Genomic DNA, 5307 nt, shown 5'->3' on the forward strand with positions numbered 1-5307 from the left:
TGAACCCAGAAAAGGCACCTGTCCTCTTTGGGTCACCATTTCCTCAACTCTAAAATCAGTGGGCAGCCTGAGATGACCCCTAATTGCACATCCAGATTTCACGACTCTCCAGGAAATGTGGGACTGGATCGAGGCCACTAGGTGGCAGTGCTCTGAAGGACACTGGGCCGAAGCCCCAGGCTGATGCTAAAGGTTCTGAAGTAAGTAGGGCCTCAGAGATGACCTGGTTGAGTTACAGAAGAAAGCTGCCAAGGCCGCTCACTCAGCTCATCCCCACACATTACTGAGCAGCAGCATTTGGCCATCTTCTCCTGCCCTTCCCCTCCCTGCTCCCCTTGCTCCGGCCATAGGATCTAGGCGCACTCTGTTTGCTGCTCCTCTGTGCCTTTGCATGTGAGCTTCTCCAGGGCTTAGAAAGCCCTTCTTCCTCTCTCCTGGCAAACCCAAAGGCATCCTTTAAGACTTGGCTCAAACAGGTCTCTGATGAAGGTTTCCCAGAAAAATCCTCACTCCCCCACTTTTCAGACAAAGTTGATCCTTCTTGCCTTAAGGATCCTTAATCTACACTACTTCCCACCCCAGGGAGCAGACATTTCCCTGTCTGACTCCCCTACTGGACTGTGATGTCTTTGAGGGCAGACACCAGATTTTCTTCACCTCTGTTTTCCCAGTGCTCACCATGTGACTAGCACGGTGCTTCCCACATATTTGTTTTTGGAATTAATTCAGTGAATATAGTTTGGGAAGACCCAATTAGCCCCTTCTCTCAATATTTTGATTTGCTTTTTTGATACCTCTTAGTATTTATCAGTATGTATTACTTTGGTGGAATTTTAAGCTTGTCTTAGCAGTGGAATTCTTGGTTCAAACGAGGCCTTGTGACAATCCAATATATAAAACAAGTGAAGGTGGAGCTGCTTGAGTTGAAGCTGAAATGGGGAGAACTGGAGCCTATTCTCCTACCTTCACCCTCTACCTTGGTCAAATCCTCTTTTGGAACCCTGTGGTTCTGTAAAGATAGTTGGAAAACACTATGCTGGGTTGGTTGCTGTATTAAATTCTCTTTTATTTATCACCATTTCCCAGAAAAGATGAATGACTGGGGAAGGACTTTAGGGGGCAGGAAGCACGTTCCTGTCATCACACAGCCTGGCACACAGTAGTACTCAGTGAATGTTTGATTAATTGAATTGAGTTGAGTTGAACTAAAATGACAGGTAGAAGTTGTAGATAAGTGGCCTTGCCTGGCTTTTCCCTCAAATCCCACCTGGGAGATGGGAGAAGGTGGCTAAGGAGGTGACTTACCTGGTGATCACCTTTATCCAGAAGAACTCCTGAGTTCAGTCACATCTCTGAATGAAAGAGATGGTGGGGTGGCCAAGTGGTCCACTGCCCCTGCTAGAGAAAGGATGATTCATCTATGATGTAGATTCAGTTTATCTGAACGTCCCATTTGGGTCAGTGAATAGTAATACAGATGACTGCAAAATCAGCAAATTACCATCACATTGAAGAATCTTAGATAATACCATCAGGCTCTGCTAGGCTGATCAAAGAACTAGCCCTTCCTCAAGCATCACTGGCAGAAGATCTGCTCTAGTGGAGCAGAAGGCTCACTCCTTTGTGGGGCAGCATGCTCACTGAAGAGAGTGCTCCTTTACATGTGGCCTCTGTCTTCAACTTCTCCCTCTCTGATGACTCTTTCTGTCCTCCATATAAATGTGCTCAGGTCTTTCAATATCTTGAAAGAAAATCCTTCCTCAACTTGACACCTCTTTAAGTCTGTCCTTTCCTTCACAGCCAAGCCTCTTGGAAGAGTAACCTAGCACATGGCTCTCCCACTCACCCCTCAGCCCAGTGCAATCTGGTTTATGTCCCTTCCACCCCATTGACACTACTCTTGACTGGATCAAAATGCCTCTTTATGGCTAAGTCCAGTACTTAGACAATGTTGACTTCCTACTTAAAATCTTTGCCTTTCTTGATTTTCATGACAACTCTTTCTCCTGGTTTTCCTCTCACTTCTTTCACTTCTTCTCCACTTCCTTCTTGGTTTGCTCTTATGCTAGTCCTCAATCTTTCCATCTTACCCCTCATACTTTCCCTGAGCCATTGTATCTACTCTCCAATTACCAACATTATCCTTTATGTTATCTTTAGCACTAGATCCTCTGCCTTAACTCCTATATCAAATCCATAGAAAAATCGTATCAATTCTACCCCTTAAGATCACCCAAATCCACCCCTCTTTTAGATTTCTGCCACACCTTTGCCACTGGTCTCTCTGCTTTCAGTTTGATTCTTTGAAATTCATCCTTCACAATGCCATAGAACTAATATATAAATTAGACCATGTCAGTCTGCTGATTCATATCTTTCAGTGGCATCCACTGAGTGCAGGATAACTTCCAAACTCACTAGGAAGGCCCTTATACAAAGCTCTCTTTGTACAAGGCCTACCACGATCTGGCCCCTCTCTCTATCTCTGTAGTCTCATCTCCCTTTACTCCTTACTTCAAATTCGGTCTTAGCAAAACACTAAATTGTTCTTAGGTTACACCATGATCTTTCTCAGACACTCTATTTTTTTCAGAAAGGAATACCCCCTTTTTACCTGGTTAACTTCCATGCAATCTTCATAAGTCAGCTCAGCTATTGCCTCCGCTGGGGAGCTTTCTCAGAGCCCTCACAACCTTGCCAGGTGCCTATCACAAGTTTTCCATAGCAGCCTGTGGACACCTCTATCTTAGCAGCAGAGGAACCTTTGTTTGCCACCCCCTGCCCCCCACTCCCTGGGGAAAAAAAAAAACTATATTTAAATCGTGCACTTGACTGTCATCCCCATAAACTATACTCTGTGAGCTTGTGCCCCCTCCACCCCCCCATTTTAAATCTTTGTTTCTCTGGTATATAGCTTAGAATAGAACCTGGAGGATAATAATTTCTCAGTAAAGATCTAGAGTAAATTAGGATCACCAGCAAAACTCCTATTTTTTTTCTTATGGGTATAATTTGTGATTATAGGATTTCATTTTGAAACTCACCACTATTTGAAGTACTGTCTGATATGCACAGCATCTCTTTTTTTGTTTGATTATAACTTGCAAAATGACATAGCCATTTTCTTCCAGTGTTCCTCTCATTTTGACAGCATCAACCTATTTGTTTTTGATGGAGAAAACAAAGCCTAGTATATTATTTACCTTTGCTAATACATCCACAATAAAACCGCCAGTGAAGTAGGTTAAAAACTTGTCAGATGCCCACTTTTTGGCAGAACGAAATATCCAGCAGTTTAGAGTGAATACCTCCCAATCATTTCCAATATCTTAACTTCTGAGCTAGCTTTTAAAGATGTACTAGGAAAATATCATCAGTCATCTTCCGACTAGGCAGCATGTAGTATACCCCACAATATCTCTTTTGTTTTTCCTTTTAATATCAAATAAATACTCCATTCCTGTGGATAAAGCCCTAATATCCTGTTACTTTCCAAAGGAAAGTGTCCTGGGTAGTGATGTGTGTGTATCCCTATAACCCGCACGCTCTTATTTGCTAATTTTTCTACATGTAGTGAAGAACTGGTAATCAACAGACTTTAGAGGTCAGCACCCTTATTTCACTACTGAGAAAACTTAAGACCCCTCCCGATAAAATGACTTGCCTAATATCAGTACTTTTAACAACTCACATTTATTGTGTGCTTACTATGCTGAGTACTTTACATATATTACAACAACCCCATGGAGGAGTATTGTTAGTATTTCTAGTTCTCAGATGAGGAAACTGAGGTTTGGAGAGATGAATTAATGTATCGCAAGTCACACATCTAATAAGTAGTACATCAGGGATTCTACCTGAGGCAGATTGACTCAAGATCCATTTCATTTAACTGCCAAGGTCTGCTGCCTAATACTACAAAAGCTATTTATTTTCCCACTGGTTTAAAATATATTTTGCCTTCATTTTTGATTATTCTTCATTTGGCAATAGCTAGAAAATCCTGGCCAAATGGTTAATGGGCTTAATGATTTATAAACAAACTCAACAATGTAGTAAGGGAGTACTTTATTTTAAGCACTAAAGATATTTATGTAACACAAATTATCTGTACCACGAATATGAGTTTTTGTACATTGATGTTTGTAGAGCAAAAACGAACTGTTTTGGAAATCAATGGTACAGAGATAGGAAGCACTACTTGTAATTAAATGGAAAATTCTCCCATGGCTGTGAAGTTAAATTTAAAAGGGACTGATTAAGGAAATAAAGAGAGCATTATTAGTTCTTTTAATGCAAACTCTTTGTTTGCCCAAGCCAAATAGTTGCCATTTCTGAACAGAAGTCAAACACCTGTTGTTTCAGAAAGGAAAATTTCAGACCTGGCTTTTCAGAGCTATTGCTGATAAGGGCTGACCATGAAAAGCTTCCAAAAAATTGACATCTGGGCCCCAGAGTTTATCCCTGCTTATTTTCTTTATCTGTGTGTGTGTGTGTGTGTGTGTATGTGTGTGTGTGTGTCTTAGCTGGAAACTTAGATCCTGACTCCTGTCCAGAACTCAATCCCCTCTTCATTTCTGGAAGGGGCATTGATTTGGGTGTGGCAACCCTATGCAAACAGCTAGACTCTCCTTGGCCTGGGAAGCCCTACACACTAGGGGGAAGAGGGAATGGGGCAGGCGTCCGTGGTGCCTCCGCCAAACTATGATCTGGCCAATGGACTTGACATTTGGAATATAGAACTACCTACATCCCCAGTGGCCAGTGATTACTTAGAGAAAAACAGTTTGAATAAACCAGTCAATGTTCAGCCTCAACCCAGGTGCTCCTGTCGGGTTGAATCTACCCTCTTAAAGGGCTACATTGACTCATTCTGGAGTGATCTGGGATCAGGACACGTGGGCACATATTCCTGCCTGGAAAGCAAGCCATCCAACATACAAATCTGACCCTATCACTCTCTTGCCTACAGATGGCACTCTATCACCTATAACTCCCCCATCCCCAGTAGATCTTGATTCTTTGCGTCAGGAGTCTGGTTGAATCTTAGATTTTTAGCACACTTCCTACTTTAGGTGAACAACCATCCTGGTTTGTACAGGACTGAGGGGTTCTCAGGATGTAGGACTTTCAGTGCTAACATCAGGAAAGTCCTGGGCAAACTGGGACAGGTTGCTCACCCTCTTTTCAGGTGATCAGGGTTTATAGCAGGGGTCAACAAATTACAGCTCACAAGCCAATCTGGTCCACTGCCTGTTTTTGTAAATAAAGTTTTATTGGGATTTTTTTTTTTCTCTTTGCTGAGTG

Source organism: Choloepus didactylus, chromosome 2 (genome assembly GCF_015220235.1).
Source record: "Choloepus didactylus isolate mChoDid1 chromosome 2, mChoDid1.pri, whole genome shotgun sequence".
NCBI lineage: Eukaryota > Metazoa > Chordata > Mammalia > Pilosa > Megalonychidae > Choloepus > Choloepus didactylus.